Source organism: Panthera leo, chromosome F3 (assembly GCF_018350215.1).
Source record: "Panthera leo isolate Ple1 chromosome F3, P.leo_Ple1_pat1.1, whole genome shotgun sequence".
Lineage (NCBI taxonomy): Eukaryota > Metazoa > Chordata > Mammalia > Carnivora > Felidae > Panthera > Panthera leo.
Window position 1 is genome coordinate 24,886,429 of NC_056696.1, and position 14,916 is coordinate 24,901,344.

At 36.4% G+C, this 14,916-nt stretch overlaps 1 protein-coding gene across 3 annotated transcripts in view; it reads right to left on the reverse strand.

Annotated features, from left to right (window-relative positions):
- RGL1 (ral guanine nucleotide dissociation stimulator like 1) overlaps positions 1 to 14,916 on the reverse strand; it is a 254,758-nt gene that overhangs the window by 222,240 nt on the left and 17,602 nt on the right. The window lies entirely within an intron of this gene.

Consider the following 14,916-nt stretch of genomic DNA (forward strand, 5'->3'; position numbering starts at 1 on the left):
AGGACACTATCAGAAAAGAAAATTATAATCCAATATCCCTGATGAATATAGATGTGAATATTCATAATAAAATACTAGCAAATTAGCACATTAAAAGGGTCATACCCCATGATCAACTGGGATTTATCCCTGGAATGCTAGGATAATTCAACATATATAGGTCAATGTCATATACCACATTAACAGAATGATGAATAAAAATCACATGATCATTTCAATAGATGCAGAAAGGCATTTGACAAAATTCAACATCTTTTCATAAGTCTTCAACAGATTAGGAATAGAAGGAACACACTTCAACAAAATAAAGGCCACATATGACAAATCGACATAATATCATACTCAATCGTAAAGTTAAAAGCCTTTCCTCTAAAATCAGGAGCAACACAAGACTGCCCACTCTCACCACTTCTATTCAACATAGTACTGCAAATCTTAGCCACAGCAATTAAGCAAGAAAAAGAAATAAAAGGCATCTAGATTGGAAATGAAGAAGTAAAATTATCTCTGTTTGCAGATGACATAGTGTTCTATGTAGAAAACCGTAAAAACTCCACACAAAAATACCTGTTAGAACTAATACATGAATTCAGTAAAGGAGCAGGATACAAAATCAACATACAAGTCATCTGCATTTCTATGCACTAACAACAATATATCTGAATAAAATTTAAAAAGCAATCCCATTTATAATAGCATCAGAAACAATAAAATACTTAGGAATAAATTTAACCAAAAAGGTGAAAGACATCTACACTGTAAACTACAAGACATTGATTAAAGAAACTGAAAAAAACACAAATAAATGGAAAGATATTCCATGTTCTTGCACTGGAAACATTAATATTCTTAAAAAAACATCCATACTACCCAAAGTGATCTACAAATTCAATGCAATCCCTATCAAAATTCCAATGGCATTTTTCACAGAAATAGAAAAATATCCTAAAATTTATATGAAACTACAAAGACCCAGAATAGCCAAAGCAATCTTGTGAAAGAAGAATAAAGCTGGAGGCATCATACTTCTTGATTTCAATTTATATTACAAAGCTACAGTAATCAAAAGAGTATGGTACTGGCACATAAACTAATGGAACAGAATAAAAAGCCTAGAAATAAGCCATGCATATACAGCCAACTAATTTTTGACAAGGGCACCAAAACACACACTGGGAAAGGGCAGTCTCTTAATGGTGTTGGGAAAACTAGACAGCCACATGAAACCAGACCTCTATCTTACTCTACTCATAAAAGTTAACTGGAAATGTATCAAAGACTTAAATGTAAACCTAAAACCATAAAATTCCTAAAAGAAAACATCGGGAAAAAACTCCCTGACATTGGTCTTAGCAATGAGTTTTTGGATAAGACACCAAAAACACAGGCAACAAAAACTAAAATAAACGAGTGAGACTACATTAAACTAAAAGCTTCTGCACAGTAAAAGCAACAATCAATAAGTTAAAAAAGTAACCCATAGAATGGGAGAAATTATTCACAAACCATATACCTGACAAGGAGTTAATATCCAAAATATATAAAGAACTCGGAATTCAATAGCATAAAAGCATATAATCCAGTTTAAAAATAGACAAAAGATCTGAAATGACATTTTTCCAAAGACAAACAAATGGCTAATAAGCACATGAAAAGGTGTTCAACACCCCGAATCATCAGGGAAATGCAAATCAAAACCACAATAAGATATGACCTCACACCTGTTAAGATGGCTATTATGAAAAAGACAAAAGACAACAAATGTTGATGAGAATGTGGAGAAAAGGGAATCCTTATACACTGTTGGTGGAAATGCAAATTGATGCAGCCATTATGGAAAACAGTATAGCAGTTCCTCATGAAATTAAAAATAGAATTACCACATGATCCAGCAATCCCACTCCTGGGTATATATCCACAAAAACTGAAATCAGTATCTTGAAGAGATATCTGCCCTCCCATGTTCATTGCAGCATTACTTATAAGAGCCAAGATATAGAAACAACTTAATGTCCATCAATAGATAAATGGATAAAGAAAACGTGGAGTATATATTCAGTGCAATATTATTCAGCCATTAAAAAAAGGAAATCTTGCCATTTGCAACAATATGGATGGTCCTTGAGAGCATTATGCTAAGTGAAATAAGCCAAAGACCAACACTGTATGGTATTACTTATATGTGGAATCTTAAAGGAAAAAAAAAAAAAGAAGAAGAAAAAGGAAAGAAAGTAAAACCTTATTTCATAGAAACAGAATAAAATGGAGGTTACCAAGGGTTGGGGGGAGGGATAAATGGAAAGATGTAGGTCAAAGGGCACAAACTTTCAGTTATAAGTTGAATAAGTTCTGAGAATCTAATGTACAGCATGGTGACTATAATTAATAATATGGTATTGTATACTTATGTTCTTGAAAGTTGCTGACATTAGACCTTAAGCATTCTCACCACAAAAATAAATAAACAAAACCCCAGAGTTAACTATGTGAGGTGATGAACGTGTTAATTAACTTGATCTTGGTAATCCCTCCATAATGCATATGTACATAAAATCATCACTTTTTACACTTTAAATATATACAATTATGTTTATCCATAAAGTTGGGGGAAAACCCCAAAAACAAATATCGAATTGGCTTTGTTGATACTCTACATTTAAAACGTTTTTCTACTGTTAAAAAAAAATGTATACTACTAACATAGTTCAGGAACCCAGAGATGAGAAATTGATATTAAGGCGATCCAGGGCTAGAAACACACTTGTAGTGCCTAAAAATTAAGGGCAAATTCTTCTAGAGCAGTGGTTCTCAACCATGACTGCAAAGTTTTTTGTTTGTTTACTTGTTCGTTTTTTATGACTATGGAGCTTTAAAAACGCTAATATGTAAGTCTCATACTCATAGTATTTGAGTTAACTGGTCTGGGGTTCAAGCTGCCATTCTAATTTTTAAAGGTTCACTAGGTGATTCTAATGTGCAGAAAAGATTAAGAACCACTGTTGTGGAGCATATCTTCATTGCAGACCACACAGGATCCCCACCAAGCATGACTTAAAAAACAAAATTTTACAACACCCAAAGGAACAATTCACCATGAGCGAGAGCAGGCAGAAATAACACAAAGCAGAGTTAAATTCCCAAGAACATTAAATAATAGAAGTATTTCTTACAAACTATATAATAAGAACATTTAAAATAATTAAAGATTAAAAAGGTAAAAAATATGAAAATGGAGAAAAATACAGGCACAAAATAAAGCTTCTAGAAATTATATACATACAATGTAATATATGTATATATTCAGTGGCTTTTCTTTTTTAAATCCAAGTGAGTTAACATATAGCGTAATAACGATTTCAGGAATAGAATTTAGTGATTCATTACTTATATATAACACCCAGTGCTCATCCCAATAAGTGCCCTCCTTAATGCCCATTGCCCATTTAGCCCAAATCCCCTACCCAACACCCCACCAGCAACCCTCAGTTTGTTCTCTATTGTTTTTATTTATTTAAAAAATTTTTTGTAATGTTCATTTATTTATTTTGAGAGAAAGACAGCACATGAGCAGAGGAGGGGCAAAGAGAGAGGGAGAGAGAGAATCCCAAGCAGGCTCCATGCTGCCAGCCCTGAGCCCGATGTAGGGCCCGAACTCATGAACTGTGAGATCATGACCTGAGCCAAAACCAAGAGTCGGATGCTTAACTGACTGAGCCACCCAGGTGCCCCTATTCTCTGTATTTAAGAGTCTCTTATGGTTGGTCTCCCTCTCTCTTTTTATCTTATTTTTGCTTCCCTTTCCCTATGTTCATCTGTTTTGTTTCTTAAATTCCACATATGAATGAAATCATATCATATTTGTCTTCTCTGACTGACTTATTTCGCTTAGCATAATACACTCTAGTCCCATCCACGTTGTTGCAAATGGTAAGATTTCATTCTTTTTGATTGCTGAGTAATATTCCAGTGTGTATATATATATATATATATATATATACCACATCTTTATCCACTCATCAGACAATGGACATTTGTGCTCTTTCCATACCTTGACTATTGTGGATAGTGCTGCTATAAACATTGGGGTATATGTGCCCCTTTGAATCAGCATTTTTGTATCTTTTGGATAAATACCTAGTAGTGCAATTGCTGGGTCATAGGGTAGTTCTATTTTTAATTTTTTGAGGAACCTCCATACTGTTTTCCAGAGTGGCTGCACCAGTTTGCATTCCCACCAACAATCCAAAAGAGATCCTCTTTTTCCACAGCCTCACCAACATCTGTTGTTGCCTGAGTTGTTAATTTGAGTCATTCTATATTCAGTGACTTAAAAAAATAAACCAATAAATGGATTAAATTTAGGTGGGTTGTATATACTTTTTATGTTTATTTATTTATTTTGAGAGTGAGAGAGACAATGAGCTGGGGAGGGGCAGAGAGAGAGGGGGACAGAGGATCTAGAAGCAGGCTCTCCACTGACAGCAAAGAGCCAGACACAGAGCTCAAACTCATGAACCATGAGGTCATGACCTGAGCTGAAGTCAGATGCTTAACCGACTGAGCCACCCAGGCTCCCCAAATTTAAGTGGATTAAATAGCATATTAACAGACTTGTAGAGAAAAGCAGAAAACTAGATGATTGATCTGGAGAAAATACATAGAATGCAGTATTGACAGGTGAATAATAGGAATTACAGCAGAAAATTAAGAGTTCTGTAAGAAGTTTCCATATATAACTAATCAATGTTCCAAAAGAAGAGAAAAGAGACAATGGAGGATACAAATACTTCAAGAGATAATGGCTAAGTGTTTTCCAGAATTCATGAAAAATAAGAATCACCAAACTTGGATTTCAAGCAGGAGAAATAAAACTAAATCCATACTTAAACACATGTTAAAACTATAAAACATAAAAGGCAAGGAATTGTCTTAAAAGTCACCAGAGAACAGGTAATATCTACAAAGAAACAATTAGACTGACAACAGACTTCTTAACAGCAAGCACTTAAGAGGATTTTCAGAGCTCACCATATCCTCTACCTATTGTGCCCATGGCCATGATATTTTCTCTCCGCTTCCACAGACTCTAGTACTAACTGAAGGATGAGATTGGACTGAGCTCAGCTCAGCACTATCAGTGACTTCACTTGGAAGAAACTGGCACAAGAGGAGCTGAAAGCAGTGAGAGGCCAAATATCAAATTTCTTGATAAGCATGGTGCCCTTGGAGATTTATTGGGGGTTAGTTATGCAAATGAAGAAACAGAAGTACTACAGAATCCCATCCACTGTGTACTCCCTTCCTGTCAAATGGCAAGCTAAAAAGAAACTAGTCTTTCTAAATTGATGTCAAATGCTTCCTTTCACTGACAATACCAAGTGTTGTCAAGGATGTAGAATAACTGGAATGCTCGTATGTTGCTACTGGGAATTTAAAACAATAAACTACTTTGGAAAACAGTTTGACAGTTTTTAGAAAGTCAAGATGCATTTATCTTGCAACCTAGCAATTCCACTCTTAGTATTTGTCTAAGAGGAATAGAAACATATGTCCACACAAAGACTTAGACATGAATGTTCGGAGCATCTTTTTCATAATAGCCCCAAATTAGAAACAATACAAATGTCCATCAACAAATGAACAGATAAATTATAGCATATCTATACAATGAAATATTACTCACTATTAAAAAGTAACAAGCTACTGATATACACAATCACGTGGGTGAATCTCAAAAATGTGCTGAGCAACAAGTGAAAGATGCCAGAATTCATACTTCATGATTTCATGTATGTGAAACTTGGGAAAAAAACATATCCACTTTGGGGCACCTTGGTGGCTCAGTCAGTTAAGCGTCCAACTTCAACTCAGGTCATGATCTCATGGCTTGTGGGTTCAAGACCTGTGTCAGGCTCTGTGTTGACAGCTCAGAGCCTGGAGCTGCTTCAGATTCTGTGTCTCCCTCTCTGCCTATCCCCCACTCACACTCTGTCTCTGTCTCTCAAAAATAAATAAACATTAAAAAAATTTATAAAAAATAAATTAAAAATATATTAAGTTAAAAATAATAAATCTATATTAACAGCAAAATGATAATACTTCCTTAGAGCCATTAGGAAGGGTGATTGATGGGGAAGAAAGGGACCCAAGGAAAATTGGGGCTTGATGGAACTGTTTTTTATTTTTATTGTAACGCTGGTAATATGAATATATACATATGTCAAAACTCATAGAACTGCACACTTAGAATGGGTGTAAATTATGCCTCAATGAACTTGGTTTAAAAAAAATGTTCTTTTCTCCTGACAGAAACATTTTTCAGTTGTTTTTATCATCTCATCATGACACACTTTTACTATGTTTGCTTCTCTTTCTTGACTTTATCATTGTCTCACTTTTGAAATTTGATTTTTCCCATTTATCTTAAAGCTAGAACATAAATTTGACTTTTTTTTTTTTTTGCTCAAAAAGTAGGACATGATCGAGGGGTTATGGAATAAAGAAGAGTTTTAGAGTGCTCTGGGTTCAAATCCCAGCTCTACCAATTATTAGCTATGTCATCTTGAGCAACACTTTGAACCTCAGTTTCCTTACCTGTAAAATGGAAATTGTAATAATATGCACCTCTCAGGGATGTAAGGCATGTAAAATTTTTGGCACAAAGTAGGCATTCAGTAAATGTTAATCTCTACTTAACAAATAATATTTTCATTTAAATTATTTATCATTTATTTATTTTCAATGTCTACTTATTCATTTTTAGAGAGAGAGAGAGAGAGAGAGAGAGAGAGAGAGAATCCCAAGCAGGCTCGGTGCTGCCAGCCCAGAGCCCAACGCAGGGATCTATTCACGGAACCATGAGACCATGGCCTGAGCCAAAATCAAGAGTGAGATGCTTAACCAACTGAGCCAACCAATCACCCCTTAAATTCTTTATCATTTATATTATAAGATAGCCAGAGGAATTAACTTAAATAAAATTTAGTGAACTTAGTTAAGTAGAGTCACTACCTAATAGTGACAAATCAAATGGAAGAAGTACATGAGAGCAATGTCACTCAAAGTTGAGTCTGTGACCTGTGCGCATTTATAAACTGTTACCAGGGTGAACGATGTAAGTACAGAAATTGAGAGTAAATATTTAGAAACTTTTAGAGATGACCCTGGATGATTTATATCAGAAAAGTGATTTAGAGTTTAAATCATGGGAGAAAGTTCTAGAATAATTGCTCAGATTAAGAAACTTGAGCCAGAGGGGCGCCTGGGTGGCTCAGTCGGTTAAGCCTCCGACTTCAGCTCAGGTCACGATCTCACGGTCCGTGAGTTCAAGCCCCGCGTCGGGCTCTGGGCTGATGGCTCAGAGCTTGGAGCCTGCTTCCGATTCTGTGTCTCCCTTTCTCTCTGCCCCTCGCCCGTTCATGCTCTGTCTCTCTCTGTCTCAAAAATAAATAAACGTTAAAAAAAAAAATTTAAAAAAAAAAAAAGAAACTTGAGCCAGAATGCAAAGCAACACATTATTTCCTTCATCAAGAAAATCGTACTATGAAAAAAAAAAAGTCGAAAAAGTTGAAATAATCAATGTGTTTTTACACAGTAAAAACTATGAATTACATAAAGGTTAATGTATTACATTTGAAATCATTCTGTTTATGTGATAATATGGAAGCCGATCACCAACAACTGCTTCCCATGCTAGGGACAATGGTTATCCAGGGGGAAAGTTGTGTAGAGAATGTTTGAATTATTGAATAAACTCTCAGAGCTACTTCGGGCAAGAAACTAGTTTGGGCCCAACTTTTTAAAGATAAAGTATATTAGACAGTCAGTTGCCTATTTGTCTGAAATCACATGTTAACAATCTCAATATTTTCAAACAAGGAAGAAATCCCAACATGTTTTTCAATAGCAGATGACTGAAAGTCAAAATAAGTATTACAAGTGTGGAACGACAGAGTTTCCAGAGATTGTTATATCATGTTTCATAATTTTCACGACTATCATCAATGCAACACATAATAATTTTGATAGAGTATCTATGCATAGGAAATTCATGGGACCATCAACTAGTCCTTTCATTGAAAGATAACTGAAATTTAATGTAACCTTATAGGATAAATTGTTGGAACTGGCTACTGATGAATTTTGAAAATACAGTACCACTCGCTTTGTTTTTTAAAACTGCTAAAAATGAATACCTTGAGCTTGTGAAATTGTTTTAAAATCTCTTCCTCTACTCCTACCAACATACCTCTTGAAACCGGCTGTCCCTATTATAATGCTACCAAAACAAACACAGAATCAGTTTGGATATATTTTATATCCTGCAAATAGTGTTATCATCGACTGGGCCTAGATTCAATAAAGTAACAAGCAAAAAGCCAGTTGGTTGGTCACAATAAAAATTTTATAAGTGGATCTATATGATTCTCATAAAATGTGTATATATAGGACACTGAAAACATATATGTATTATATCCCTCAAAATTTTTTTGTTTAATATAACTAGAGTATAACAACAGCAATAGTGATTCTCTATATTAGTCATCTGTACATATACTTTCAAGAAACAACATGTACAGTTTTGGTATTTTTTTCTTTTTTCCTATGTTATATTTGTTCTGTTTATATTTACATAAAGATAGACATATGGACAAATGGGACAAAATAAAGAGCCCAGAAATAAACCCACACCCATACAGTCAAATGATCTTTGATGTGGGTGCCAAGACTACACAATGGGAAAAGGATGGTCTCTTCAACGAAAGGTGTTAGGAAAACTGAACACCCGTATGCACAAGAATGAGATTGGACCCTTATCCTATACCATGCACACACACACACACACACACACACACACACACACACCAAAATGTATTAAAGATTTAAACATAAGATCTGAAACCATAAAACCCCTAGAGGAAAATAGACAGGAAAAGCTTCAGAACATTGGTCTTAGCAATGATTTCTTGGATACGACATCAAAAGCATAAGCAACACAAGCAAAATTAGACAAGTGTTCCATTTCCATTTACTGAAATGTGATTTAAAACTTTTAGATCTTTTGATCTATTTATTTTTTAACGACTTCTTTTTAAAATGAGCTTATGATTTCTACATCTTTCTTGTTCATTTTTCTATAAAATCACTTTCATCGAATTTCACAAAATGATTAGTATATGATGGTGTGTCAACTTAAATTGGGCCTTCCCCACAGATAGTTTGAAAGCTTTTCTAGAGCATCTGTTCAGATTCTGGGAGTAAAGATGGTGCCTTTACCCTGTACTTTTCCTCAGCTTGAGTTTTAAGGATTACCTTTGATTCTAAACATTTGTTGGTGTTAGCTAGGATAAAGGGGGAAACCAACATGGAAGAATTCTGCAAGCATGTGGTTTTAGCAAATTAAGGGTTGTCCAAGAGACAGTTTCCCACTGTTAAGACTGTGCTGCCACCTTGTGGCCTTTCTGCTTCTAATCACAAGCTAGGACATTCATCCTTCGCTTTTTTTTTTTTTTTTTTTTTTTTTTTTTTTGTCTTTTCCTCTCAACTCTGACACTTGTCTTATCCCATTTTTCCTACCTAATTCCTTAGTGGGCCCCATGAAATCTACTGAATTCTCTGTTCTTCTTTATTTCATGCTTGCTTTCTTCCTTCAGTTTAGAGAATTTCTTACTGCTACATGAATGTGGGAATTATTATTCAGTGTCAACCAAACCACTATGAAAGCAGTGAATTATAGAATTAATTGGGCACAGTACACTCAAATTAAAGTAAGAAAACGGGCAATAAAACAAATTATTAAAATCACTTTACAGACAGCAACTAGCAACATATAAGCCATCTTAGTGAGATGTATCCCAAGTTGGGATGCCAGAACATAGATTAGAAACAATTCTGGGATGTTAAACTGAGTAAAGCTCTTTTAAAAAATATATGTCCATGTAAGAGAGTTTTACCTTTGTAAAGTTTTTCATTATAATGGCATATTACTTTGATATAGATAATATACATCATAACTCATCTGAATGAAGATGAAAAATGGCAAGGTAACAAAGGAAGACAGAAGAAAGGAGTCTGTTTGGGGGAATCGATGTTTCTTCAAAGTTTTCCTTTCTTGTGCATGTCAACTTAGCAATAAGAATTGTGAGAAAGAACCCCATGTTCAAGGTCCTTCATTTCCTTGTGGTTAAATTCTGTTTTCAAAATCATTCTGTGCAATCCAAATGGAGTTTTGCAAAGTGGATCTTCCTTTGGAATTTTCCTATACCCAACAGATGTAGTAAAAATGGTGGCTCATGCATAAGAGTAAAACTGGACTCTTACATCACACCATATACAAAAACCAACACAAAATGGATTAAAGACAAATAAAAGCTGAAACTGTAAAACTACTAAAAAAGAAAACAGGAAAAAGTTTCTCGACATTGGTCTTGGTAATAAATTTTTGAATATGACACCAAAAGTGAAAGCATCAAAAGCAAAAGTAGACAAGTGGGACAACGTGATGCTTAAAAGCTTCTGCAAGGCTAAAGAAACTTAATCAGCAAAGTGAAAAGGCAACCTACAGAATGGCAGAAAGCATTTGCAAACAAGGTATGACCTACAGAATAGCAGAAAACATTTGCAGACAACATATGTGTAAGGGGCTAATAGCCAAAATATATAAGGAAGTATATAATAGCAAAAAGAAACCAAATAATCTAATCAGTAAGGAAATGTAAATCCAATCCACAACGAAATATCACCTCACACCTGTTCAGATGGCTATTATCAAAAAGACAAAAGAGAGGTGCCTGGGTGGTTCAGTTGGTTGAGCGTCTGACTTCAGCTCAAGTCATGATCTCGTGGTCTGTGGGTTTGAGCCCCACGTCGGGCTCTGTGCTGACAGCTCAGAGCCTGGAGCCTGGAGCCTGCTTCGGATTCTGTGTCTCCCTCTCTCTCTGCCCCTCCCCCGCTCATGCTCTGTCTCTCTCTCTGTCAAAAATAAATAAACATTAAAAACGTTAAAAAAAAAAAAAAGACAAAAGATAACAAAGTGTTGGTGATGACATGGAAAAGGGAACCCTTCTATACTGTGAGAATGTAAGTTGGTAGAGCCATTATAGAAAACAATATGGCAGTTTTTCAAGAAATTAAAAATAAACTACCATGTGATCTGGCAATCCCACTTCTGGGTATTTATCCAAAAGAACGAATCAGTATCCCAAGGAAATATCTGCACTCCCATATTCATTGCAGTGTTATTCACAACAGTCAAAATATGGAAACAACCTAAATGTCCATAGACAGATGAATGAAAAAAGAAGATGTGGTATATACATACAATGGAATATTCAGATTAAAAAAAAAAATCCTGGCATTTGCCACAACGTGGATGAACCTGATGGATGTTATGTTTCATGAAATAAGCCAGAAACAGAAAGACGCACACTGTATAATGTCATTTATATGTGGAATCTAAAATACACTCATAGGAGCGCCTGGGTGGCCAATCGGTTGAGCGGCCAACTTCAGCTCACGTCATGATCTCGCAGTCTGTGAGTTCAAGCCCATGTCAGTCTCTGTGCTGACAGCTCAGAGACTGGAGCCTACTTTGGATTCTGTGTCTCCCTCTCTCTCTGCCCCTCCCCCACTCACACTCTGTCTCTCTCTTTCTCTCTCAGCAAATGAATAAACATTAAAAAAAATTTTTTTTCACAATCCCAGACTTAAGCTATACTACAAAACTGTAATCATCAAGACAGTATGGTACTGGCACAAGAACAGACACTCAGATCAATGGAACAGAATAGAGAACCCAGAAATGGACCCACAAATGTACGGCCAACTAATCTTTGACAAAGCAGGAAAGAATATCCAGTGGAATAAAGACAGTCTCTTCAGCAAGTGGTTCTGGGAAAACTGGACAGCGACATGCAGAAGAATGAACCTGGACCACTTTCTTACACCAGACACAAAAATAAACTCAAAATGGATGAAAGACCTAAATGTAAGACAAGAAGCCATCAAAATCCTCGAGGAGAAAGCAGGCAAAAACCTCTTTGATCTTGGCCACAGCAACTTCTTATTCAACACGTCTCCGGAGGAAAGGGAAACAAAAGCAAAAATGAACTACTGGGACCTCATGAAAATAAAAAGCTTCTGCACAGTGAAGGAAACAATCAGCAAAACTAAAAGGCAACTGACAGAATGGGAGAAGATATTTGCAAGTGACATACCAGATAAAGGGTTAGTATCCAAAATCTATAAAGAACTTATCAAACTCAACACCCAAAAAACAAATAATCCAGTGAAGAAATGGGCAAAAGACATGAATAGACACTCCTCCAAAGAAGAATCCAGATGGCTAACCAACACATGAAAAATGCTCACCATCACTCATCATCAGGGAACTACAAATCAAAACCACAATAAGATACCACCTCACACCTGTCAGAATGGCTACCATTAACAACTCAGGCAACAACAGATGTTGGTTAGGATGTGGAGAAAGAGGATCTCTTTGGCATTGTTGGTGGGAATGCAAGCTGGTGCAGTCACTCTGGAAAACAGTATGGAGGTTCCTCAAAAAACTAAAAATAGAACTACCCTACGACCCAGCAATTACACTGCTAGGCATTTATCCATGGGATACAGGTGTGCTGTTTCAAAGGGACACATGTACCCCCATGTTTATAACAGCACTATCAACAATAGCCAAAGTATGGAAAGAGCCCAAATGTCCATTGTTGGATGAATGGATAAAGAAGATGTGGTATACATATACAATGGAGTATTACTCGGCAATCAAAAAGAATGAAGTCTTGCCATTTGCAACTACATGGATGGAACTGAAGGGTATTATGCTAAGTGAAATTAGTCAGTCAGAGAAAGACAAAAATCATATGACTTCACTCAGATGAGGACTTTAAGAGACAAAACAGATGAATATAAGGGAAGGGAAACAAAAATAATATAAAAACAGGGAGGGGGACAAAACAGAAGAGACTCACAAATATGGAGAACAAACTGAGGATTATGGGAGGGGTTGTGGGAGGGGGGATGGGCTAAATGGGTAAGGGGCACTAAGGAATCTACTCCTGAAATCATTGTTGCACTATATGCCAACTAATTTGGATGTAAATTTTTAAAAATAAAAAATAAAATTAAAAAAAAAATTTTAATAAAATAAAATAAAATACACTCAGAAGCTTAGTGTAAAGTGTTGATTGCCAGGGGCTGGGGCAAAGAGGATATGGAGTAATGTTGGTCAAAGGGTACAAAGTTTCAGTTATGCAAGATGACTCAATTCTAAAGATCTAACGTACAGCATGGTGACTACAGTTAATAATACAATAATACAATATTGCATACTTGAATTTGCTAAGAGGGTAGCTCTTAAATGCTCTCATACAGCACCCCCCACCAAAAGATAACTATATGATATGTTATTAGCTAGATTGTTATGATCATTTCACAATGTAGAAACACATCAAAAGATCAAGATGGGGCGCCTGGGTGGCTCAGTCAGTTAAGCATCTGACTTCCGCTCAAATCATGATCTCACGGTCAGTGGGTTCGAGCCCCGCGTCGGGCTCTGTGCTGACAGCTCAGAGCCTGGAGCCTGTCTCAGATTCTGTGTCTCCCTCTTTCTCTGACCCTCCCCTGTTAATGCTCTCTCTCTGTCTCAAAAATAAATAAATGTTAAAAAAAAATTTTTTTTAAAAGATCAAGTTGTACGCCCTAAATTTAATACATAATTTTTATTTTTCAATTATCCCTCAATAGAGCTGTTTTTAAAAATGGTGGCTATGTAGGGATTACCCATCCCTAAAATTACCTAAAATGCAATTGGTAAATATACTAGTGGATAGAGGTTCATTTTTAAGGTAATATTTTTAAATGGGATGTCATTTATTAATGTTAAATAAAAGGTGAAATTTTGGTTTTATATTTACAAGTTTGCTGAGTTGTAAACTCAGGAGATACTATGAAAATGGAGGCAGGAGGTGAGAATGACAAAGGCATGATCAGCGGCCAGTCATGGGGAAGGAATGGGATACAACAGTGAGCACACACCAAGAAAAAAACATGGAAGACAATGTAACTGACAAATAACTAGCTGAGGAGTTAAGTGAATACACGTGAGACCCTTAAAAGGCAGAGATCAACATGAAACATCTAAACTAGAAGGAGCCCCCTAGAGGAGAAAGGACACTTGCTGTTGTGGAGACTGGGAGTTTGATGGAGGAACCAGTTAAGAGTGGTAACACTGCTGCAGGAAGCCTTCTAGGTGCTTCCATTATCGCTGATGGGCTATCTTCAGCATAGTATATATTTAAGAACTTTTTGGTGGTAGGTAATGGAAATACACAATAGTGATCACCACTGGTTCCTTCAAGTGGCCTGAGGAAGAGGAAAGAGGGAGTAATTGGGAGAGGCCATAGACAATGAATTATGACTACCAACAAGTTCAATGTCCTAGGAGATGGTGTGGAGTTGAAGGGAGGCAAGGGAACAGAGGGGAAAAGGCTGAGTGGCTCTTCCATTAACTATGGAGAAAGGGCCACAACTGATCTGGAGGCAAAGTTTGCCTTAAGCTGGAAGGACCCACCTACATACCAATAGGAAGGATCTCCCAGAGAATGTGTAAGAGGAGAGAGACTACTAGCACATAATGACTCAGGTTTGGACAAACTGAAGAGCTTTCTCTTCAGGGACTGTGGACCTAGTAGTAAAAAGCGCCTCTTTTGGGGGAAATCAAGTCTCTGCTCCCTTTCAGAGGTGCCTCCCTCTCCCAGAAGGGCAAGCCTCCTAAGAAAAGGCCCTTGTGCCTCCACAGGCAACACAACCAACAAACCGTATCCACACATGAGGCCTGGCACTTATTCTGGATCAGGACAAAGACTCTGAGAGGCATGACTTCAGAGCTTGATTCTT